Source organism: Amphibalanus amphitrite, unplaced genomic scaffold, assembly GCF_019059575.1.
Source record: "Amphibalanus amphitrite isolate SeventyFive unplaced genomic scaffold, NRLGWU_Aamphi_draft 000008F_arrow, whole genome shotgun sequence".
Lineage (NCBI taxonomy): Eukaryota > Metazoa > Arthropoda > Thecostraca > Balanomorpha > Balanidae > Amphibalanus > Amphibalanus amphitrite.
The window spans coordinates 2,086,317-2,113,114 of NW_024881504.1; the positions used below are offsets into that span (position 1 = coordinate 2,086,317).

The 26,798-nt window shown below is 46.0% G+C and overlaps 1 protein-coding gene across 1 annotated transcript in view; it reads right to left on the minus strand.

The window, feature by feature from the left end:
* The window catches only part of LOC122379399, a 58,978-nt gene extending 35,276 nt beyond the window's left edge, over window positions 1-23,702 (minus strand). The window contains exon 1 of the mRNA XM_043361590.1: window positions 23,583-23,702. The gene's annotated coding sequence lies outside the window, so the exon portion shown is untranslated. The remainder of the gene's footprint in view (window positions 1-23,582) is intronic.
* Between the last annotated feature and the right edge of the window lie 3,096 nt (window positions 23,703-26,798).

Sequence of the window (26,798 nt, forward strand, 5' to 3'; positions counted from 1 at the left end):
ACGACGAAATGGCTGCAATATGACGAATGTCGTGCCGCGATTCAATACATGAATGCACTACGCCGTACTGTCGAAATCGATTGCACTATTTCTGAAATGTGTGCACTGCCGCCTAAATTGAGCGTTTTCATTAGATTCATTAAAATTTAAATAATTTCATTAGCAGTAAAATTTCAGTGATTCAGCAAAATTTCATTAGCAGCTTGTTTGAACGGCACCACGCTACACTTGATGAACAGCAAGAGCGTTGTCAAAAATATTTTCTAGATTGGGCACCGAATTCACCTGAAGATTAACTAAATTGCTTTGTGGTATGCCGAATACAAATGCATATGACGAAGCAATGACTCTGGCGAAACTGAAATCGCAACTACTGAAATGAATGCATTACCTTTTAAATTGCTTGCACTGTTTCGGAGCCGAGTGCACTATTACTGAATTTCATCTTCATGCACTCGGCCGAAGTAGCGGTGCACTATGCCGAACTGTCGAAATGGTTGCAATATTTCTGAACTGTGTGCACTATTTCTATATTTGGCCGTAAAAGGTGTCGATTGGCACCACTATAACAGATGAAGTAAGGTTGAGGGGGGGGGGGGTTATCGAATGTAAATGATAGACGTTCTGTTAATTGAAGAGAGGCGACTTCTATCAACTGACCGGTGTGCAGCGTGCAGATATTGATACTCTGCAACTGGTATTTTTGTTGTTGTGTTGGTTTTTCAAATGATGGTATGTTTATAAATGTTCTGCCTATTTGTTTATGGATCAAATAGCATCGGTGCTGGCGAGATTAGTGTTTTTATGGCTCGTAAAGGCAGTATGTTCAAAGTACCCCACGTTGGGGCAATTTGAACACACCGTGACTTGGTAGAGAAGTGAGGCTATGCTACTCAGGGTATGCTCGGCTCGCCCAAAAATGAGGCTTGCATGGTAAAAGCAAGTGGCATTTGCGCTACTGAAACAGTTTTTCATCGTCCCAGATTGAGCTGGAATTTGGTGCGACGAAGAATACGTAAAAATATGCTCAAATTACCCTACCCTACCCTACTGTAGGCGTAATACCTCTTCCTGCAAAACCTTTGTTGAGGTCGAAAATGGCTGAACTGAACATGACGTTACTCTGACGTTATTTGTGGCCAACCTATCATAGACTCTCACACAAGTTTTAGTCAAAATGTGTAAAAGGAATGTATTTGTATTTGTATTTGTATTTGACAGTTAAAACACTCTCCACAGTAAAATGGCTATTCCGAGTGTCGCGTCACGGTTAAAAGGAAAAACAAGTTAAGATACACTCATCAATCACATCAAACAGAACACAATTCAAATCACACATTCATCCTTAACCCGCGCCCTGGTGGGGGGGGGGCTATTTTTTGCCCCCCCTCCAGACTTTTCGATATATCTCCAGAACCGCTGCGCCGATCGCCACCAAACTTTCAGTACCCTCTCGGACATCAATTTTACACATCGTGACCAAAAATTTTTCCAAAGGCTATGATAGGTTGGCTGGAAATGACGTCAGAGTGACGTCATGTTCTGCCGTTTTTGACCAAAAAAAGGGTTTCGCGGGAAGAGCTGTCAGGCCTATAGCTTTGCAAATACAGAAAAACGATAAAGACATAAAAGATGTAAAATTGACAGGGCTACAACACTGCTATCTCGGATTTTTGAAATTTTTGGATTTTGACCCAAAAAAATCAAAAAATAGATTTTTTGAATATAATAACCGAAAAATCCAAAAAGTTTTTGGAGTTTCGCAAAAACCGGAATATATATGATAGTCCTTACCGCCTTCTATCCACATACCAAATTTGAGATTGATACCTCATTTTTTGGCGACGTTATAGCGAAAAAACTGTTCAAAATTGATGACGTCAAATTTTCAAACTCAATTTTTATTAATTCTAGACCCCGTAGCGCAAAACAAAGACCACCATTAGACTCCCCGTGACGAGCTGCATCGAATCAATACCCATTTTATGCAAAACTATCAACTTTAAAATTTGACCTTTCTTGACCTGACCTTGACCTGACCTTCACCAGAAAGTGACCTAAGCCGTACCTGATAGTATTATAACCAACACCATTGAGTTGGAAATGAAAAATTGGCCATAAAACATGCATCGCACAACCTTAGTACCTAATGTTAGGTTCATGTGACCTGACCTCTGGGCTCTGACCCTTGGTGACCTGACCTGTGACCTGACCTGGTATTGTCAGTGACCTCTTATAGCAACATATGTACTAGGCAACTGACGCCCTATCGCTGATTCTCGACAAAATGCGTTTTCTTCGGTGTTATAGCGCATTCCCTAGATGACCCGTGAACGGTGAAACATGTCATCTTTGACCTGACCTGTGACGTCATCGGTGACCCCGAGGTCAATGAAATTTGGTTTCCCTCGACAAATTTGACAGGCCTTTCGAACGCCGTTTGAATTTTGAGGATCCGTCAAGTAGTTTCGGAGATACGAGGGGGGGGGGCAAAAAATAGCCCCCCCCCCACCAGGTCGCGTTATAAACAGACCCCACCAGGGCGCGGGTTAAACACGCAGATACAACTCGGAAACAGAGCGTTTAAAAGCTCCCAGAGGGAGATGTCTAATGTCATGGGGCAGACGGTTGTACAGGGACCCGCAGTTGCTTCTGTATTATTGCTTCCAAATTAAGCTTGATCCTCACTTCGCTCCAGTACTGTAGTGAATACCCTACCGGAGACTGAGTTTTACCGAGATACCCGGCTCGGCGAGCCGTGCGATAGACCAGAGGTTTGACATCCGGGGCCGTGTGTCATCCGGGAGTTTGAAACGCGCGGGTAGGGATGCGGACGTGACCTGTGGTTGGTCAGCGTTCGGCGATTTCGGCCTCGGGCGCCTCTGACGTCAGAGGCATGACCCGGGGCTCGGGCGCAGCGCCCGGCGAGAGACGGGCCGCAACCGTGGTGCAGCTGGACGCGCGATCGGAACGGAATTCAGCCAGCACCCGCATCGTAGGTCAAAGGTCAAGGGCACATATGGCCGGCGGGCGAGACCAGCGGCCGAAACAGAAGTCGCTGTGAGGCGAGGGCAGTGATCTGACGCCGGCCCGGGCCTGCACGATGTCTGATAATGTTTTCTGTTCTACTGCGGGGTGCTTTGACTGCGCTATTTTAAATATTGCGTGTAATAATCATAAGCACAGTATGATTTAAAACAATAATGTCCATATAATCTGAACATATATTATAAATATTTATCAGAAAATTATTAACCCGCGCCAAGCAGGTGCTCGGCGCCAACCACCTCGCCCCCCCCCCCCACTAACTCGGCTCCTGGGCCACGTATGCGACACGTGTTAAGCGGCATTCGAAAAAGCTCGAAAATCTAAAAAAAACTATTGTTTGCTTGCTTCGTGCAATTGGAAAAAAAAATAATGTCTGAGAAGGCACTCTCCTCGGCCAGCGACGTCTAGGACATAAATTGATTCCCTGCTTCAGAAAATGTGAAAAAGTTTAGCGTGGGTCCGTGTAGCACTTAAGTTGCCAAGCGTGCCAAATATTTTCTCACCCGTAACACGCCCATCCAGCGCTCCCCCACCCGATCATCGGCCTGACCACTGCACTGTGGCGCTCTCATCGTCCCTGATTGGATAGAATGTGACCCAGCTATGCGTCACGCTCACGTGCCCGCCATTATCACAGGTCACACCCGTGTCCCTGCCCCAGGCGCGGACTGACAGTCACAAGATCCACGCACTGCTTCAGTCTGACACGCACCTCACCGGGACAGCTACCCTGGCGATACGGGAGGGGTTCGGGAGGGTATTCAATGCAGTACAAGAGCCAGCCGCGAATCAAGCTTAATTTGGAAGCAATAGTACACACTAGTATTTCAGCGTATTCTTTGCCTGTGACACCGTTGGAGGCGAATTGGGAAATGATTGTGTGCTTATTAAAACCACCATCTGAAAGGCTTTCAACTGATGTGTTGCTCTCTTAACCCGCGAGTTGCTGGGGGGGGGGGGCGTTAAACGCCCCCACTTTTTTCGCCGGGCCATAGCATAAAAACGGCGCGCCGCAGGCGCGCCAAATTTTGGGTACCTGTAGGGAATGGATTGAAGTTTATTGTGACAAACTTTCAAAAAAATCGGTCGGAAAAATTTTGAGATATCGAGGTTTTAGTGACGTCATGATTTCTGAGTTTTCGACCAAAAACGGCATATGTTCAAAAAACCATATAAAATCAGAGAATAGACATACAGACATGCCGTAAACGCCATTAGACTGCCAATACCATGAACAATCAAATGGCTATCTTCGATTATTGATTATCGTTCCGCATTTCCCAAAATCTTGAACTGAATCTTGGCAATTTCTCGTGACTACTTCACGACCATGATACATGAATTTCTTAAATTGAACTTTTTGAGCCAAACACGTACACATATGATAAAATGAATGTCACCATCGTGTTTTACGCCCCAAATTACCCATAAAACATGCGACACAGGCTGGGAATATCAGTTTTGATTTTTGGGGATATGTGCCTACCCGGTTGACCTGACCTTGACCCTGACCTATGCTTGACTGACCCCTACATGGAGTTGACACTCTTGTAGGCCTTATATGATGGATTGTGCACCGTTTTGACAGAGTTTATGACGAGAGGCGCCCATTGCGAAGTCCTGAAGTCAATGCTACTGAAAGCCCGATTTCAGGTGTTTGACCTGACCTTGACCCGACCTGTGACCTCAAAATTCAACTTTAAAGTAGTCATTTGAAGCGTCTCGTCGCGTTCTTTCGTTTGCCGCCTCGTGCGTTTCGCTGCGCCTATTGGTTCTCGAGTTATCGGCTGGGGGCGTTTAACGCCCCCCTCCCCCCCCCAGCAAACGGTGGGTGGCGAAATACCCCAGCAACTGCCGGGCTAATTCAGTGAACTTTTTATGGCTATATCAGCAAAACATTGTTTTCAGCGCTTTTTCCTGCCCCATTCCTTCTAAAACCTGGAACCGCTTATTCAATTTACTCCTGCCATCTGACGATGGTCGTGCTGACTACTAGTTCCGGCGCTAGTTACTGCTCTAGTTTTGCACCCGGCACAAACTCAGGCGGCACCGGGCCGTGGTTCGACCAGGGGAAGGTCGGACCGAGCCGACTGCCTGGGGCGCGGTTAGATCGGACGGCGTGCTGGGGAAGGGGACGGGAGTGAGGGGAGGGGAGGAGGTGGTCACGTGGTCCGTCCAAGCTCGCAGACGGCCTGTCCTGCGCCCAGCCATGTTCCGTGATCCAAAATGGCACGAGAGCTATGGAATGCGTGTAGGAGACGCTTCGAAAGCGAATTTCAGCAGCACTAATTTACCATATTCTGTGGAGATAAATGAATATTATCTTAATGCAGAAAAAAATTGTATGCCTAAGCTGTATAAGCTGTATCTTTTTAAAAAGTAGTAAATAGGATTATTTTTAGGGACTTATGGTTTCGTATACACAGTGAATTGTGTTACATTAAGCCGTTTCGCTGTTATGGTTACTAACTGAAGAGTTATCCTTTTTCTCACAGGGAATGACAATACAATAACAATACGAATAAAACCAGACGTTTCGCACAAAAAAGTGCCTCCGTCAGTGGCAAGAAATAAATAATTAGGCATACATGTTTTCTTTCGATAAAATCGATGAAGTAGTTATCTTTATTTTTTAAGATATATTTTCAGCAGTTTTTTAAGCACATCATGGAAGCTTATAAACATTTGTGTATTTTATCGGCAACCCGGCTGGCCAGACCGAGACGGTGCCGCATATAGTTCGAATCGATGTTAAACCTATACACTTATTTTTCTCCACTGACGAAGGCACGTTGTTGTCCGAAACGTTTGGTTTTATTCGCATTGTTTTTATATTGTCATTGTCCGTGAGAAAAACATACTCATATGGACTGGTCTCAGTTCATGTAGAAATTGTTGCATATTCATCAACACAGATAAAATGAATATTAGCCCTCACCACACATAAGTAGAGGTAGATCGCGCCCCCTGTTTTTCACCAATACATCGCGATTCGCGGCAAAGCGAAGGATTGCGACGATTCTTTGGTGCCCTGGACTTAATCAAATTTACAACTTCCCGGAAAATTAAATAACCCTCATCATTTTTGCATCTTGTCTGATAATTTTAAATCCCTGAACCAAACTACCTTTAACCTGTGATTATTTTTCCCAAGATCATGTCAGGCCAGAATATGAGAATAGCAATTGAAAGTCAGCGCACATCTTCTGTGTGTTTCCATAGTCGTTTCGTGATTAGCAACGTGACAACATGTGAAATATACTATCTAATGTTTGTCTCATTGATTATTGTGAGTGCCAAGGTCACGTGAAACTCAGGGTTAACGTCATTTACTTGAAATGATATCGGTTAACTTCCTTAAATTTACACCTTTTTACTGTGGTTTTTAGGAAGTGTTGGTTTGAAATTTAGCACTCATTTAGCATTTGAAAACTGGCATACTTAGGTATCAGTTATAGTGCCTATGCAATATGTTGCAAGGCTGGCCTGTAAGTGCTGGTTAACATTCTATGGATAGGCGGCAGAACGCCTAATGGGTGATCTGGTGTGACCCGTCCTACCTCAAATGCTTTGATACATCATCTTTGATCAAAGCAAGTGCAAATTCGGAGTCAGCAGCAAGCCAAGTCCCAGCAAACTTCACTTGTAGAAATTCTAGCAGGACCCAATTTTCCGTGCTTTTGGGTTATTAACCTGATCTGGGAGGTCAACCAGTGACCTAGGATCTCAGCATTGACCAGGACATAAAAATAATTGGCTTTCTCTCGTAAGCGATGACCAGGACCCTCAAATCATCGGATTTCTCTCGTCACGAGCAGCTCGCTCTTTTTTTTTATTTTTCAGCGAAGCCCTGGCTATTTTTATCAAGGGCCGAATGGCTGAGGGTTTCTACGCCCCTCCGCTACATGTAAGACGCTGGAAAGAAATGCCTAAGTGGGTGAGGGTTAAATATCGATGTTTTTAAATGCCGAAGCCCGAAGCACTTTAATTAACTTCGATAGCAGTTTTTAAGACCAACGAGCTCGAATACTATAATTTCTTGAACAATCTAAGCACCACATAAGATGAATCGTAAGAGAAGCGGCTCAAGATTAACCCTCGCCCGCACATGGGGGGGTGCCACCCCCCCCCCCCCCCCAGGTAGTCGTTCTGCTCTGCACTCAACATTTGTAGAGCTAGAAGGCTGATTTTTCGTATAGCTGCTCCTCTGTCCTTTTTTGATGTCCACTGAAAATTTCAAGTTTCTGTGGTTTTTGGTTTCGGAGATATGACCTTGTTTTTCAGGTCATGTCATGACCCAAATGGCCAATTCTCAACATCTGGCGTTGGCTATGGGCATTGTGAGCTTTCGACACCTTGATTTCGGCCTTTTTTGCCAGTCTTACCTCCCATCTATCATGGAACATGTTGTTCGACGATGTTCAGATGTCAAGGTCAGGGTCAAGGTCAACCTAGGTCATTCAAGATAATTGCGTTTTAGGCAAGCGAAATTTGCTTTTTTGGGAAGTTTTTTGACTGCATTTTTGGTTAAAGCTTCTCAGATGATGATTTCATGTAATATGGACACATAAACAATCGGCGCACACATCAGTATACACACAGACACACACAGACATACAAACACATATAACTGACCTTGACCTAACTTGACCTGAAATGACCTCAGCAGCAAAAACCTGGTCGGGTAGTGTGACAAAGAGGTTCCAGCTGGCTTGGCACCAGAAAACGGCATCGTCATCGGTATATGATAAGCAGCGCACTTGATATCCAACGGTGACCCAAAACAGCAACATTTTTTAGTTTGACCTGACCTGGAAGGTCAATGACTGACCTGAGAAGGTAAAACTGGGTATCATTAGATTCGTCTCTTCCCAAAGAATCTTTTTGGTCTTTACCGCTAAGCTCTATCTCCAACAGGAGCAAATGGCGCGGGGGGTGGCAACCACCCCCCCCCCCCATGTGCGTTCTAGGATGGGAAAATGGCATGTGCGGGCGAGGGTTAAGGAGCTATGAGACACTTAATAAAAACGGCATAGATTAGAAACTGCACCTAACTTGCACTGGTTTTTAAACCTTTTCGTTGCAGACTGGTAGATTAAATTTTATGACTGATTTCAGCTGATGCTCAAATGGAGCTATTCATTCGTTCATTCATGCGACCATCCAATTCCATTCATAAAAGAAGCCAGTGACAAAATTGTTCATTTTAGATAAGTGTGAAATACAAACTCAATAAAAGTTTAATGATACGGCAAATTTGACAGCTTTCATAATGAACAGAAAAAAACTTTAACAACTCAAAGTTGAGAGCCCCAAATAGGGGAGAGTGAGGGCATTTTTAAGGCCATCACAGTATTTGTCAACAATTGTTGTTTGGGGGACTGGGGAGGGTGGTTACTGGCTCATAATCTGTCCCCCTCCCAAAAAAAAGAAAGAAAACGAAACAGATCATCCGCGAAAAGAACTATTGAGCTCGAACCAAGATGACGAATCGATTTATAGGTATGCAGGATGGCTAACGATGCCACTTTTTGACTTCATGTGTCAAATAAATTCCATCATCTGGATAGCACGTCAACATTCTATTTGACATTTTGCAACAAACGTATACTATTTGGCGCGACTAGCCTCATAAATGTTCTGAAACTAAAACCGTTTCTTCGCAATTAACTTGAACAACGTCATCCCAGCTTATGCACGACAAAAATAAAATAATGCTTCAGGATCACTGGCCTGAATTCCAAAGCTTAAAGTTTACTCAAAACCGGTGTGGCTGAGGCACTCTTCGCTACATCTCGTGACGGCTCCCATTGTATTGCATTTTTCGGTAAGCTATAAGTTAATAAGGAAAGGATTGGTGAGTGGGTTGAAAACATGGCTTATCCGCCTCCTCTGCCGCCGCGCTGCGAGGCCTCGATTCGTTCGGTATGTGGCTTCCTGAGCGGTCCTCCCCGGAGGCAAGGTGAAAGGTCATGGCCTGTATCAGAAATTTATACGCTGCTGAATATGTTTTATAGTTCTTCCAAGGCCTTGGACACCGTTTTATTATATCGGATAAGCATTGCACTTACTTGTCAATCAATACATCTGAAGAAAGCTTGATCATAATCTTAACCCGCGACCGCCTGGGGGGGGGTCGGATCCGACCCCCCCTCCGTTTTTCTTGAATAACTCATGAACCACTTTCGCTATCTACTTGAAACTTGGCATACCTTCTTCCCCATCAATTTGACGTCTCCTGTGCAATTTTTAAGAAACAATTTCCAAAAATTTTTGAGATATATCGATTTTAGTGATGTAACTACATGGCGTTTTTAGTCAAAAAGTGGTAAATGTTTAAAAAATCGCCAAAAATCAGGGTTTACAGCAAATTGCAAATTAAGGACATGAAAAGACGCAGCTCAACGAGTTCTTTAAAATGGCTATCTCGGATTTTCCATAAAATGCGTTTTTCACCCCTAAAAAATCAAAAAACTACATTTTTTGGAAAACAGCTAATAAAATCCAAAATTTTGGGAATCTCCAAAAAACCGGAATATATGTTGTAGAGCTCTATTAGAACATTAGATGCCCCAAAGTTCAACTTTCTATCTTGATTTTTGACCCCCAAATTGTAAAAAATAGCTCCAACATGCATAGGGCATGGTGACGTCATAAGCATTTTCGTGAATTAGAGGCACTTCTGAACATAGCATGTGAAAACAAATGGCACCACTAGATTCCTGGGACAAAGCTCGTCTAGAAAAGTGTATTTTTATGTCAAAAATAAAAAGTTGAAAAATTGACTTTTTTTCTTAGCCCTCCTTTAGTTATGTAGGGTATAAACGATTTTTTATGCTTTCAATGCACACTTATCACCAGCACAGTGACTTGGGGTCACATATAACCATTACCATCGGATTCGGCGTGAAAAATAAGCCATAAAACATGTGTCGCACGCCCATGTATCAGAAATTGAAAACCGTGACCTTTCGTGACCTGACCTGACCTTGACCCGTACTTAGTATGACCCCTATACGCACATGGTACCTTCACTAGGCCTTTGAGGTCATTTTTGGTGAGTTTCGAGCGGCAGCTATCGATTCCGCTGTCCGTAAGCCTAATCATGCAAAACCCCTGAATTTGACCTTTGACCTGACCTTGACCCGAAAGTTGACCTCAATCTTAAAATCTTAAGAGTGCTTTGGGAAGGTCTCGTAGAGACCTTTCGAACGCCGCCTCGCGGGGCTCGATACGACCATTGGTTCTCGAGATAACAGGGGGGGTCGGATCCGACCCCCCCCCCCCCAGGCTGTCGTGGGTACGGAAATAGCCCAGGCGGTGCCGGGTTAAACTGCGGCAATTGTAGTTCTGCTTACGGTTGCCTCTTTATGATACGGGCCACCACCACCTCCACTGCGCTGGAGCTCTGGCGTTCTACCCCTCCCCGCTACAGACCGGCCCTCGGGCTAGGTGTGTTAGTACTGAGCGCAAACCTGTAGTAGTCACGTGACTTTCATTCACGTAGCGGGAACAGAAGCTATAGGCGATACCAAGGACGGGCTCTGGGGAGGCAGCCGGCGCGGAAAAATAGCACGATTGTGGTTTTGGAAGAATATCTGTTGTGGTAAGAGGAATTATACAAAACATACGTCCTAGGAGCAAACATGTGTTATTCCTCCAAACTTTGCACTACATTTCCTTTCTCCAATGGCCAGCACATAGCAAATAATAGCGCAATTCTAAATTGGTAATATATGTGTACAGTAGCAACTGCGGGTCCCTGTACAACTGGGCTATGCTGTAGAGCAGGCGCCGCCTCCCTGCTTCGGTTCTCACGCGTGGGAGAGACAGATCAGTGTCCCGCCGGGTTGAGCGTGAGCGAAGGGAAGAGTTGGCCAGGATTTGGGAGGACATAGTATCCGGCTCTTCGGTGCAGCGTATTTTGTGGAGGAAGTTAACCCGCGCCCCGTAGGGCTACCGGCGGACCCTACCACCCGTAGGGGGGGGGGGGGGGCGTTTCGGCCCCCCCACCTAAGATCTCGGAAAGTTACCGGCCGATTTTCAAAATTCAAACGGCGTTCGATAGCCCCACCCGGGAACTACCTTGTGACTAAATTTCATTGACCTAGGTCAAACCGATGACGTCACAGGTCAGGTCAAAGGTCAGATTTTCACCGTTCACAGGCAATTCAAGAAATGTGCTGTGAAAGCGAGTAAATTGGTAATTTATTGAAAACCATTGATGGTACATTGTTCGTCAAACACATACTTTGCTATCTGAGGTCACTGATACCAGGTCAGGTCACAGCGAGGTCAGGTCACCGGGGGTCACAATATGAATGTGTCGTGTGATACATGTTTTATGGTCCATTTTACATGACAAATGCGATTATGTGGGTTAGGCAGCCTTTGGGGCCAGCCTAGGTCACATTTTTGGTAAGGTCAGGTCAAGGTCAGGTCAAATTAGGTCAAATTTCAAAGTTGATATTTTTGCATAAAATGGGTATCGATTCGATGCAGCTCGTCACGGGGAGTCTAATGGTGGTCTTCGTTTTGCTCTACGAGTTCTAGAATTGCCAAAAATTGAGTTTGAAAATTTGAAGTCATCATTTCTGAACAGTTTTTTCGCTATAACTTGGCCAAAAAACGAGGTATCCATCTGAAATTTGGTATGTAGATAGAAGACGGTAGGCACTATCACATATAATCCGGTTTTTTCGAAATTCAAAAAACTTTTTGGATTTTTTGGCGAATATATCCAAAAAAGTGCTTTTTTGATTTTTGGGGGTCAAAACTCAAAAATTTCAAAAATTCGAGATAGCAGTTTTGTAGCCCTGTCAATTCTACACCTTTTATGTCTGGATCATTTTTCTGTATCTTCAAAGCTGTAGTCCTGACAGGTCTTCTCACGAAGGTCTTTTTTCGGTCGAAAATGACAGAACATGACGTCACTCTGACGTCATTTGTGGCCAACCTATCATAGCCTCTGGAAAAATTTTTAGTCACAATGTGTAAAATTGATGCCCGGAGGGGTCCTGAAAGTTTGGTGGCGATATCTCCAGCCGTTTAGGAGATATCGACCGAAAAGGACAGGCGGCCCCCCCCCCTACGGGGCGCGGGTTAAGAGAGTGGATTTCGTACAACTGACGGGCGGTAGGCCAGCCCAGTTCCTCTCGCACGTCCGATATGTGGTCAAATTTTCTTCGGCCGGACACAACGCGCAGCGCAAAATTGAGAACTTTTTGGAGGCGCTGTGTGTTTTTGTCCGACCCGTTTCCATAGACCAGGGGTCGGCAAATGGTGGGGCATGCCCCCCTTGGGGGTAATAGAGCCCTCTCGGTGGGGGTAATGAGGGATTTTGAGAAAGCCTATCTTTTTAGAGTTTGTAGCTCCAGTGATGGAGCCATCGTGACTATTGCATCCCAGGGTTCAAAGATTAGCCCAGGCCAAAGGCACAGCACACATTGATTAGATACCAATTTTCACGTACCTGCTCGCCTCACCATCTCACCCCTCCGTACAGTCGTACAAAAGCAGCTGCAACTTTTAACCGTCGCCCGTCTGTTGGCGTTTCAACAGCCGCTAACGTAAGGGGGAGGAGTCGATCGGACCCCCGCGGCCTCTCTGACTCTGAGATGGAGCTCTGCATAAAAAAGACGAGCGTGCTACCCGTGAAAATAGGAAGCCGCTGCTGCCCATTTTTAAGGTCCTTGGTCATTCCGTATCATTCAAGAGGGCAATGACAAGTGTCGAGAAAATCGGGACCCGCTATAACTTCTTGAAGTGAGATTTTATGGCTCAAGATGATCTCCAGAAAAAGCTCATAAGCCAACGGTCATTATGGGTCCAGAGGCCAGTTTTGCCAACAGAAAAATAGCCGCCTGCCGGAATTTTTTGCCTAAAGATCGGAGCGTAAACGGTAAAGCCCTATCCGCTTACGAGCCCATCGCGTTTTACGCTCCGTATGTGAAGCGGTCTTGATGCAAAAATTCCGTCAGGCGGTTATTTTTCTGTTGGTAAAACTGGTCTCAGGTCATGATATTTTCCGGACTGGTAAAAAAAAATGATGGGCTCGAGGGTACAATTTGGTCGTGATCCAATGCCTTTTACGTGAGCTTTTAACGATAAACCACCCGCCGCCCGTATACGTACAAGGGTTAAATGGGATATAGCATAGGCGGCGGAACGGGGAGGGCACCGGGGCACCGTGCACCCTTTGATTTTTGCATTTTAACATTAGCCCTATGTGCGTTGCATGGAAAGAATGGGACCAAAAGTCGGCAGTGCCCCCCCCCCCTTAACCCGCGCGGGGCTGGGGGGGGGGGGTAAATTTTACCCCCCCTCGCGAATTTTTGCGATATCTCAAAAACGGCGGCGCGCAGCGCCGCCAAACTTACAGTACCTTTTCTTACATCAATTTGACACGTTCCCTGAAAATTTGAGCGAAATCCGTCGGAAAATTTTTGAGAAATTGACGTTTAAGTGACGTCATGTTCGCCATTTTCGCCTCAAAAACGGCAAAAGTTCAAACGCCGCTAACATCTTCATTTTTAAAGGAATCAAGACGTAACAAAAAAGGTTATACGTAATTTTACTTTGTCTATCAAATGGCTATCTCGGTTTTTTGAAAATTTTGGATTTTGGCCTAAATTTTTTCAAAAAACTGATTTTTTTGGGAAAATCATTATAAAATCCAAAATTTTGAGTCTATCGAAAAAAACCGGAATATATGTCAGAGAAGTGGTCTATGTGCACCTACATACCAAATTTTAGAAGAATCGGTTCAAAAATGTGGGAGTTATTCAAAATTTTATGACGTCACGACACACAAAATTTTTGAAAAATGACTTTTTTGGAAGTTCTAGACCTCGTACGGAAACAAAAATAGCACCATTCGATTCGCCGTGAAAAACTGCATCAGATAGACACCTTTTTAGGCCTTAACAACCAACTTCAAAATTTGACCTCACTTGACCTGACCTTGACCTGACCTCGACCTGAAATTCATCCAGAGGTGATCCATATCACTTATTGAGTGTGCCTATTGAATTCTATGAGTAAAATGACCCATAAAACATGTGTCGCACATGCCCTTTTCTATATTTTGTTTTTTGGTGACCTGACCTGACCTGACCTTGACCTTGACCTCTGAATGATATTGTATGCAACGATTATTGTCTTGGTAGCCTAAGAACACGTTTTGGGCGATCAGTCTCAGTCCATGACGCCATTCTTCGGCAACTACGGTGCAAGGCCGATACTGTAGAAACTTGCAATTTGTACCCTTGACCTGACCTTGACCTTGACCTCAAACTTTAAATTAAGTACATGTTTTTAGTAGTTCGTGATGAGAGCTTTCGATTGGCGTTTGAATTTTCCAAATCGGACCATTAGTTCGGGAGATAACAGGGGGGGTAAAATTTACCCCCCCCAGCCCCGCGCGTTCGGCTGGAGACCCCAGCCCCGCGCGGGTTAATTGAAGGTGTTCCGACGCTACTGGGATATAGGTATTAAATGTTTTGTGGAGGAAGTGTCATGTTTTAAATTTGATGCATTGGAAATCGGTGCGAGCGACTTTAGCGAGTGTCATTTGAGCGAACGTCATTTGAGCGAACCATTTTCAGCGAATGGCAATTCAGCGATTATCAAGTTCATTGATTATCAAATATAGCGATTAACAATTTTAGCGAAAGCTATGTTTCAGCGACATATATTTCGTCGACTACAATTTGAGCGACTGTCAGTTCAGCGAAACATTTCCTCGTCCTGTAACGGTGGTTTTTTTTCTTTTGCGAGCGTATGCGTACGAATGTTTCCGGAATTTCTCATGGTTATCCGGTACTGGATGGCGGATGTCGCGCGTTCAAAGGTCAGGCATTGAGCTCCAATTTTAATGCGACATTTGTCAAAAATTCCAGCGGTTCAATTTCACCCCCCCCCCCCTGACCCACCCTGCTCTTTGTCAATAATGGTGACCAAACGTTTGTTCAGAGATCAATATTGCTTGTGCTTTTTTCGCGAAATTGCCCCGCTTGAAGTTGGATCAGTTCCCCATGTTGTAAAATTTGTTCTTGCCCCAAGCCAGGCGCGGATACAAGGGGGGGGGCATGGGGGCCATGCCCCCCCCCCTTGGCCGATTTTTTTCAAAAATAAAATAAAAAGTTAAAAAGTTAAAAAGCTGAAAAGGGGGCCTCCTGAAAATAAAGTGGCCGAAATCCGATGAGTTTTTTTTTTAACCTACCCACTTAGTTATTTCTTAGAAGACTAGCTGAGAAGACTTCTTTGTTAGAAGATTGGTAAAGCTTTTCATAACTTGGAGGTCTCTTATACTCACAGAGATGACCACTTTTACAGGGCCTCCTAACCTGCACAGAGGGCCTCCAAGCCTGCACAGATGTTGAGATGTTGCCTGAACAGCTAGATAAGCTCAATAGACGCAGTTTTTTTTGGGGGGGGGCCAACAAGTGGGAAGATGGGGCCTCCAACAGGTGGGATTATGGGGGGGGGCCTCCTGGTTTCTAATGGCCCCTCCCTTGGAGATTTTCTGGATCCGCCCCTGCCCCAAGCACCGTACGAATTTCCAGATATTTGGGTGAGGTCCCTGAAGCATAGACTGGATTCCCCTGTGCCATCTCTCTAGTTTGTTATTGGTCCTTGGCATTAGGGTGTGTCACTAATCGCAATGTAAGGTGCTCCATCGATTTTATTGTGCTCCACTCATGTGGAAAGGGCGTGGCGTTGTTAATTTCTCGCAAATTTTAACCCGCGCCCCGTAGGGCTACCGGCGGACCCTACCACCCGTAGGGGGGGCCGTTTCGGCCCCCCCTAAGATCTCGGAAAGTTACCGGCCGATTTTCAAAATTCAAACGGCGTTCGATAGCCCCACCTGGGAACTACCTTGTGACCAAATTTCATTGACCTAGGTCAAACCGATGACGTCACAGGTCAGGTCAAAGGTCAGATTTTCACCGTTCACAGGCAATTCAAGAAATGTGCTGTGAAAGCGAGTAAATTGGTAATTTATTGAAAACCATCGATGGTACATTGTTCGTCAAACACATACTTTGCTATCTGAGGTCACTGATACCAGGTCAGGTCACAGCGAGGTCAGGTCACCGGGGGTCACAATATGAATGTGTCGTGTGATACATGTTTTATGGTCCATTTTACATGTCAAATGCGATTATGTGGGTTAGGCAGCCTTTGGGGCCAGCCTAGGTCACGTTTTGGTGAAGGTCAGGTCAAGGTCAGGTCAAATTAGGTCAAATTTCAAAGTTGATATTTTTGCATAAGATGGGTATCGATTCGATGCAGCTCGTCACGGGGAGTCTAATGGTGGTCTTCGTTTTGCTCTACGAGTTCTAGAATTGCCAAAAATTGAGTTTGAAAATTTGATGTCATCATTTTTGAACAGTTTTTTCGCTATAACTTGGCCAAAAAACGAGGTATCAATCTGAAATTTGGTATGTAGATAGAAGACGGTAGGCACTATCACATATATTCCGGTTTTTTCGAAACTCAAAAAACTTTTTGGATTTTTTGGCGAATATATCCAAAAAAAATGCTTTTTTGAATTTTGGGGGTCAAAACTCAAAAATTTCAAAAATTCGAGATAGCAGTTTTGTAGCCCTGTCAATTCTACACCTTTTATGTCTTGATCATTTTTCTGTATCTTCAAAGCTGTAGTCCTGACAGGTCTACTCGCGAAGGTCTTTTTTCGGTCGAAAATGACAGAACATGACGTCACTCTAACGTCATTTGTGGCCAACCTATCATAGCCTCTGGAAAAATTTTTGGTCACAATGTGTAAAATTGATGCCCGGAGGGGTCCTGAAAGTTTGGTGGCGATACCTCCAGCCATTTAGGAGATATCGACCGAAAAGGACAGGGGGGGCCGTTTCGGCCCCCCCCCTACGGGGCGCGGGTTAACCCCCAGGCGGCGCCGAGCGAGAGAAGTTTGCCCTATCTCACAACATAGGCGACACTAGCGCCACTAGCGGCTGTTTGCGAAACTAACAGGCCGCTGACTGTATGGGCTTATCCCTGCTCTCTGTAAGCGCGTTTAGGGACAAACAATGGTATTGGCAGATTGCAGAGAGTGCAAGCTAATGACGAATACCTATAATAAATACAATGTATTGTCTCAGGGGCCCAGGAACATTTTTCAAGTTGGGGTGCAAGCCCAAAATACCTGACATGACGCATACGAAATAGTACCGTAGTCAAGGGGTCCCAGGAGGCACGTGCCCTCCAGTCTCCCCCCCCCCCTATCGCATTCAGAGGACCCCTCGGGTCGGAGGGGCTCTGTGGCACCAGTTTACCGCTCAGGGTCCATGCTGGCCATATTTCGATTCAGAAAGAATAGGGCTCGTAACAGCACCTCGTGAGTCCAAAGAAGCCTCACTAAATTGTCCATGAGGGTTACACGCCGGCTTCTGAAGGCTACTGGCGGCCTCTGAGGGTCCTTTACCGGTCTCTTATGGCCGCTAGCGTGCCTCTGAGAGTCCTTGCCGGCCCAAGAGGGGCCATATCTAAGGCCTTACACCAACCTGTAATCAGTAATGGCCTCACACCAATGTCTCTGACGGCCCCATTACGACGACTGTGAGACTGAGGGCCCTCACTGGTGCTTCTGAGAGCCCACCCGGCCACAAAGGGCCCTGCGGCACCAACTGACCTCTGAGGGACCACGCTGACTATATTTCGACTGAGAAAGACCTCACAGGTCTCGTAAGAGCACCTCATGGACCCCTAAGTAGCCACACTAAGATCTCCGTCAGGGTCTACGCCGGCTTCTGAGGATCCCATAACGGAGACCGTGAGGGCCCTCAGCAGTGCCTCTGAGGGTTCAAAACCGGCACCTCTGAGAGCCCCACACCAGCGGTTCTAAGGGCCCATAAGGACACCACTGAGGGTCCTCCACGCCAGTGCCACACCATTTATGCAACCCTATATTGGTGGCTCTGAGGTACCCACACCTGCGCCTGTGAGGGTTCCGCAAAAGCATATCTGACGGCCACCTACCTGCAACTCTGAGGGCTCTACACCGGAGACTGAGGGCCGCACTGGCGTCTCAAAGTACCTTGTCGGTATCTAAGGACCCCACAGGGCTTCTGAAAATGCCGCCGGCCTCTGTGGGCCCCTTGCCGGTCTGAGGTCCCCCTCCCCGGTCGTTGAGGGCCTCCTGCCGACTTTTAAAGGGTTCGCACCAGCAGCTCTAAGGGCCACACACCCACATGTAACGGACCCACACCAGTGTCTCTGAGGGTCCACAACGGCGTCTGTATTCTGTGAGGACCCTCACCGGCGCTTATGAGGGCTTCACACTGGCACCTCTGAGGGGCCACACGGGCGTCTGTGAGGACCCCACACCAGTGCCTCTAAAGGCCCCTAATTGGAGGCTCTGAAGGCCCTGCATCGGTGATACTGAGGGTCCTACCAAAGGCACAACACAAGCCTAGTCTCCTGAGTCCCACACGCCGCCCTCCCATCATAGGCGGCGGAACGGGGAGGGCACCGGGGCACCGTGCCCCCTCTGCTTTGAGCATTTTAACATTAGCCCTATGGGATGGGCGTTGCATGGAAAGAACGGGACCAAAAGTCGGCAGTGTCCCCCCCCCCCTCCACTTAATTGAAGGTGTTCCGCCGCTACTGCCTCCCACCGGAGCGAGTAAACCTCTATCAATCAACGACTTTACCACCGTTGTACGTCATAATGTTCTCATCACGCCAAATCAAATACCATCCGGAACCAAAATGGTCCAGTATAAAATCTGGCCTACCAAAGTTATGATCAAGTTCAGATAAAATCAAAGTGGGATGACAATAGCAGGTGTTCTTAAATCGATGCTGAATCAGCAGAAACCATTCACATGCAAGAGAAATACCTTGTGCTGATATTTATATAAAAACAGACATGTAGGTCCATAAAAGGGACTGGGAGCAGAGATCTCTTCATCGTTGCATCAATGTTGAGGGGGCGGCGCCCACTCGGCTCTCAAGTGGGAGGGGGGATGTAAGCGCCCCCGCTGCCCCCCCCTGTTCCCCGGGGTCTATGCAGTTAAAGACGCTACAAAAGAAAACATGTGACAACTGACACCTAATAGTAGGCACTATAAACATGTGCTCGTACGTATTCCGTCAGACCAGGACGGGGATCGGGGGTAGTACTATACAATATACATTAACACAGGACTATTTCGTGCTTTAAGATGCATAACATCACATTTTCATCAACATTCTGAGAGCCAGACAAGCCAACAGCAAGGCTTCAGTTCTGTAAAATGCATTTAATGATGATCGTAAGCTCACAAAGCATAGCGAGCGTGTTAGTTCAAAACATTGCCGCTAGGGGCGCTGAGGTCGCTAATGCTGAGAGATAGGCCAAAGTTTCGGCGGTCGGCGCCGCATGGGTGTTAATATTTGGGGGAAATTAAAAATGTCACACGGTTTCTACGTGTCTGGGGCACGATAAAATCAGTGGAGCACCATGTTTTGCGAAAAAAGTGCCCAAAATGACACACCCTACTTGGCATTCCTTCCGTCGCCCTATCTCTCACGTTCCACATTTTCAATTCAAATTTTGCCCGCCTCCTTCCCCTCCCATGCACCCCTTGTTGGTCGTCCGATGTACATATGTTTCTTCAAAATTCAAATGATGCGTAAAGAGGTGCAATAATTTCCGAAAAGTAGCAAATGATTGACTTTCGTCGCGTTCGGTCATTCGCTGTAACTGCATCGCTCAACTGGCCTCCCACTGACCACCATATGTTCGCTCAATCTGGTTTTGCTGATTCTGGTCCTCACTCCTCGCTAAAGTTGATAATCGCTGTGATTGAATTCGCCGACTTGACAATCGCTGAAAAAGCCAATCGCTTAAATTGATAATCGCTGAAAATGTTTCGCTCAAACGTCGTTCGCTGATCGCTCAGGTGTCGCAGAACCATTGGAAATGCACAAATACCCAAAGAGTTCCAGGACGGTATGGAATTTCAGTAAACTTAGTTGTGTCAGCAATGGGGTCTGGTAGGTGGGGGTAATGGCCCTGCCTGGCGCCCAAAAAGGGGGCACGACCCCGAATGACCTGCCGACCACTGCCATAGACCGAGAGACAATATCGGACGTGCGAGAGGACCAAGGCGCTGACCACGGTTGGCAGAAGCTCACAAGGGATGTGGTGACGCACGTGGGACAGCCCAATGAGGATACCGTTGCATTTTTGGACGAGGGCCGATACGTGAGCGTCCCAGGTGAGGTGCTTGTCGAAAACCACGCCAAGGCTCCTCACCGTGGGGCCCTCACGGATCGTGTCCTCACGGAACCGAATTGAGATGGGATCCAGGCTGCGGCAATTTTGGCGCGAGCCAAAAACGATGAGCTCAGTTTTAGCTGTGTTAACTTTTAACCCTATTAGTGGCAGGCTCCTGGCTACCCCTATTAGTGGCAGGGGGGGGGGGGCTGTTTACGACCCCCCCTTGACATCTCGAGATCTATCGGGCTAATTTTCAAAATTCAAACGGCATTCGATTCCGCTGATCGTGATCTACATTTCTAAAAAAAAATTAAAAAATGTCAATAGGGGGGTAGAGGGGGGTAAAAACGGGCAAATTGCAGAAACATTTTAGACTGTTTATCACGGCCAGGTTTCTGAACCAATCTTAACCCTATTCCTGGCGGGCTCCGCCGGGACAAGAAACTGGCGGGGGGGGGCCGATTCGGCCCCCCCCTGAGATCTCGAGAACGAAGCAAGATAGCGACAAGCGGTAAACGGCATCGGATACGCACGGCCAAGATCTACAATTTTTACAAAGGTCATTTTCAGGTCAGGTCAAAGATGACGTCACAGGGGTCGAAAAAGTCAAAATGGCGGCACTAGATATGGAGAGAGCTTTTCTCGAATAACTTTCGAATTAGTCAAGATAGGAACAAACTAAGGGCATCATCGTGATCCTCTCGTCAATCCGCATCGAATGATATATATGTTGACCTCGAAAGGTCAAGGTCAAAGGTTGACCTCAGGTCACGTGACCTCGAGGTCATCATGTATATCATTCGATGCGTCTTGACGAGCTGAACACAATGAGACCATCCACGCGTCTGTATCTTGTTCCTGTACGGAGTTATTGGCCAAAAACCTTTGGTGACCTTTGATGACGTCACATGACCTCACAGCTGCCCAACAGCAAAACAGACCTCAAGGTAGTGAAGGTTGATCGTATATGAAGTCATGTATGGTATATGGGGCCATTCCGACCCGTTTTAGTGGTAAAAACAGGGAGTTGATTTTTCCCCCATTGACTTATAATGGGGAGGTCGCGAAATTGACCTGACCTTAGGTCACCGATATCAAAATTCCGAGATATACAAATTGCACATACTGGTACCCTTACTAAACCCTGAAGAGAAGAAATTGATCGGTCAAAAACTCTAGCTCTGGCGTGATTGCAAACTTTTCTGAGGTAGCGTCACCAAACCGCCTCTGGTGACCTGACCTGAGGTCAGATCAACTCAAAATTTTCAGACATGTTGCGTAGAAGCCTTTTAGGAAAAGTCAGAAAATTTGAGCTTCCTAGCTCAACGCGTTTGGGAGATATAACCAAAAAACCTCAGGGGGGGGCTCCTGAGGCCCCCCCCCGCCAGGAATAGGGTTAACGCAACTTTTGCCGATCGATAGAGAATGAACCAGGAATTCAAATGGATCCTAAAAATATGCATTTTCAAAAATCATAGGCGGATACAGATCATTGAGATTGGGGGTACACAAAAAGTATAGTAAATAAGGTTTTTGTTGGTACTGTTTCTAAAAAGGGTGGTAATGGTCTTGTTATGTTACAATTTTCTTATGAGAGAACGACTACAATTGTATTGGTCATGCATAGGCGGTGTCAGGGCACCTATGTTGGGAGGTAAAACATAACCCCCCTTTTGGACGCCTGGATCCGCCTATTATAGCAAAAACGTGTCAAAAGAGGATGCACAATAACTTTGTATATGTTATCACATGATACCTTTCATTCACTGTTCGTAAAACTGGTGCAGCATCATTATCTTCGCCCAAATGACTCGCTTCACGAATAGGACCCCCAATTCCCAGTGCTCTGGAGCCGCCCCTGGTAAAGTTATAAACTTGAAATTTTCAGGGAATGTGCCCAATTTAGTTTTAGGAAAAATCGGAAAATTTCAGCATCGTACCTTCAGCGGTTTCGGAGATATTCCCGAAAAACCTGAGGGGTGGATAAAAACAACCCCCCTGCCACTAATAGGGTTAAGCCGTTGGTATGAAACCAGGCATCAAAAGAGTCCAAAATTTGTTCTAAAGTGGCGATGAGATGAGGGAGGGAATCTTTTTTGCCAGAAAGTAGAATTTGGGTATCATCAGCGTACTGCACCACGTGCGCCCCGGGAGCGAAAAGAGGGAGGTCATTGGCAAATATTTGGAACAGGAGCGGGCCCAGCGAGGATCCTTGGAACACGCCGATAGGATTGGGTAGAGGATCGGAGAGGACTCGGTTTCCTCGCCCGTCAGTTGTGCAAACTGATTGGGAATGGCCACGGAGGTAAGAAGAAAACCAGGTCGGATCGATAGAATAGGTTTGAAGTTTGGATAGTAGCTTTGAGTGGTCGATGACGTCAAAGCATTTGGAGAGATCGAGGAGACATAGGAGAGTGAGTTCCTGACGGTCGGTGGCAGAGAGGATGTGATCGGATACGGTGGCGAGCGCGGTTTCTGTGGAGAGACAGGAGCGGAAACCGTGCTGGGATGAGGAAAATAGATGGTTGCCAGACATGTAGGTGTACAGCTGCTGCTGAGCAACTTTTTCTACAAGTTTGGCAAAGGCAGGAACAATTGAGATAGGTCGATAGTTGGATGGATCAGTAGGATTGCCCGCTTTGTGGATGGGGTGGACGATAGAGTGCTTCCAGGACGCGGGAAATTCACAGGTTGTGAGACAGGTGTTGACAAAGTAGAGAAAGACGTGACCGATGGAGTCGAAGCAGAGGCGTAGGATCCGGATGCTGACACCGTCGGAGCCGGAAGAAGAGGAATTTTTCATGGAAAAAAGGACACATCGGAGAGAGTGAAGGGAAATAGGTTGTAAGGTGAGTGCACAGGCGCCTACTCTAGGTAGTCTGCAAGGAGGAGGAAGGGGCTCCCCCTGTCCCGGACCTCAGCCGCGACCCGAGGGCCGACCCCCACAAAGTACTCGTTCAGCTCGTTGGGGGTGGCCTCAGGCACGACTCGCTGAGTGGACTTCTTGCCCTCGATCACCTGCCGAACGTTGCGGAAGGTGGAGGCCGGACCCTGCCTCCTCACCCGGCTGGCAATGTCGTTTTTAACGTCACGACGTATAGCAGATTTTACTTGTTTGTCCAGGGCGAGGAAGGCAGGAGTCCGGCCCTCTCGGGCAAGATGTACGAGATGGTACTGAAATTTTTGTGACGAGCGGCGAACAGAGATATTCCGAAAAGACTGGAGGGGGATGTGTTAAAAATAGCCCCTTGCCCCCTCCAACCCCCCCCCCTGCAGGGCGCGGGGTAACTCTCGATCTTACCTAATGACATTGATGCCATCCTCTTCAAGTTTTTGGAGATGCTTGATTTCTTTTTCAATCCAGCGTTCTTGTTTTTCATCGATGTAGAAGATACGTTTCACAGCCACATTTTTCCGCGTACCGAACCGTCCCCTGTGAGCAAAAGCATTCATTGGAAGTGTCACTGTCGCCAGGTAAAAGGGACACATTTAACTCTCGCCCGCACATTTTTTCTTTCCCATCCTATAACGCACATGTGGGTTGCCACCCCCACGCCATTTTGTTCCTGCTGGAGATAGAGCTTCGCGGTAAAGAGCAACAGATTCTTTGAGAAGAGACAAATCCAATGATACCCAAGCACTGAACTCCATGATGTGGAAGGCGCATCGGCCGTCAAATGGTGTCCAAACGGGGTAACCGGACAAAAAGTCAAAAGGAATAAAGTCAAAAGACAAATAGTCAAAAGACAAAAAGTCAAATGCAAAAAGCCAAACGGGATAAAAGTCAAAAGACAAAAAGTCAAAAGCAAAAAGTCAAAATGTGCAAAAGTCAAAAACGCAAAAAGTCAAATGACAAAAAGTCAAAAATGCAAAAAGTCAAAAATGAAAAAGTCAAAAGGATAAAAGTCAAAACGGAAAAAAAGTCAAAAGACAAAAAGTCAAAAGCAAAAAGTCAAAACGTGTAAAAGTAAAAAGACAAAAAGTCAAAAATGCAAAAAGTCAAAAGGATAAAAGTCAAAACGGAAAAAGTCAAAAGACAAAAGTCAAAACGAGTAAAAGTCAAAAGCAAAAAGTCAAAACGGGTAAAAGTAAAAAGACAAAAAGTCAAAAAATGAAAAAATATAAAATAGAAAAGTCGAAGTCAAAGTCTGAAATAAGAAGTCAAAAGGATAAAAGTCGAAGCATCGATATTTTCATTTTTTGAAAAATATTATACAGCGCAACGTACCCTACCCACTGAAGTTGTAAGGAACATGTGAGTACGCGAGGGATTCTGACAGGTATGTACCGGGGTCCGCAGCAGCGGGGCAGGGACGCTGGCTGCGGTGGTGGGGCCCACGCTCACATAATACGCGTTGAGCGCTTCCGGCGTGCACGCTGGCGCAGAAGCAGTGCACTCTTCCCCGCCCCGATCACCGGCCGCAGCACTGTCCACATCCTCGCCGGTCCTGCCTCACGCAGCTGGTCAGCATAGATACAAAAACGTGATTTTGGGTAAAGGTTAGGTTAATCGAGCCCGCTCAACTCAGATGACCTTTCGGGGTCAATGGTTGGGATGCACATTGCACAGGGATAGGTATCGTATAACGTCCTGACCAAAACAACATAAAAGGTTTGAATTTGTATCAATAACGCCTTATCTATTTGTGGTAAAATATCATTCCATTGAAAAGTCAGCCGGAGGCTGTATCTCTTATGACATCATAACTTGTGACCTGACCTGGTCAAAATTATTATCCAGAATCGTAGTGAGCGAGGGCGCGCGTAGCGCGCCCGAGCGAACGAAGATTCCCATTGGGAGGTCGCTGCGGAAAAGTTGGCTCGGGCCTGTGAGTCTGTGTGTGTGTGTTTGTGTGTGTGTCTGTCTGTCGAGCATTTTGGGTACTAGCGCCGAAACGGCTGGTCCGATCGGGACGGGGTTGGTACCATTAGACGCAACGATCCGCCGGAAAGACGATGGCGTCGGTCACGTGGCGATCCGTGCCACGTGTCACGTGTCACGTGCCGCCACATGGGGCTCTGCAAAAATTTGTTGTCAGGGCTACAGGCCAAACGGATGATGATACAGCCGCCATACTCACAGGCCACATGCTCCCCATAGTGAACCTTCATCCTAGGGGGTTCGGTCCCGGAGGGGTGCAAGCTGCACGTGCCAGAGGCAAAACACGTTTTTCACGGAAAACGCTCTAAAACCGTCATCTATTGAGCTAGCACCATGAAACTTGGCACACTGATAGAACTCGAGAAGCGCTACAAGATGCTGAAAGAATGAGCGCTCTAGCATAAACGTAGCACGTGATATGACCAAAAAACTCTTTACAAATAGAAAGATCGCAGGTTCGAATCTCACTCATTCCAAACATTTTCGCCTCCGATTCTGGTCCAAGGCAACACGGTAGTGGTGCCGGCATCTAGTACTAAAATATGCGCAAGGGCTGCCCCATCAGCTTTGCAAAGTCTCATCACGATCCGCCGCGTCGTTCGGAAGCTATCGCGAGAAAACGTCACGGGTCGCTTCGACCCGCTGGTCATGCGAGGGTTGATACATATGTTTTACAATGATACAATGAACGACTCTTGACTTTTGACTCTGTCTTGTTTATCTTATTTCCATTTGAATTTAACCATTTTCACTTCAAGTGGCTTTGACTAAGGTTTTTTTTTAGTTTCGTTTTACAATAAGACAATAGAAATTATTAATATTTGACTTTTTTCTTTTGACTTTCTACATATTTGATTTTTGACTTGTTTCCATTTGACTTTTATTTATTTGACCTTTTGCGGTTTTGACTTTTTGCTTTTGGCTTATGTTTTTTTACTTTTAGGAATTTTGACATTGATTATTTGACTTTTTGTCTTATGGTTTTTTAGAAATATGACTTTTTACTTTTGACTTTTTCTTATTTGACTTTTCCATTTGATTTTTATCATTTTGACTTTTTTGCCGTTTTTTTCACTTTTTGTCTTTTGACTTTTCGCGTTTTTTTTTACTTTTTGCCATTTGACTTTTTACTTTTGACTTTTTGCGTTTTTGACTTTTCGCCATTTTGAGTTTTTGCCATTTGACTTTTTTGCTTTTGACTTTTTCGTTTTTGACTTTTCGCCATTTTGACTTTTTGCCATTTTGTTTTTTTGCCATTTGACTTTTTGCTTTTGACTTTTTGCGTTTTTGACTTTTTGCCATTTTGACTTTTCGCCATTTTGACTTTTTGCATTTTTACTTTTGGACGTTTTGACTTTTTGCCATTTGACTTTTTGTCTTTTGACTTTTATCCGTTTTGATTTTTATCCATTTGACTCTTTTCCATTTGACTTTTATCCATTTTAACTTTTTGCATTTGACTTTTTGTCTTTTGACATTTTGTCTTTTGACTTTTTGTCCTGGAATCGTCCAACGGTGCCGCCATGTTGCGCAGACCAGAAAGCGGCCGCCGCACTGTGGGGACTTATCCCTTCCTAGCACGACTTTACTCCTGCGGCGGTGCGCCACAGTCAGCTGACCGCCGCGGCGCCGGGC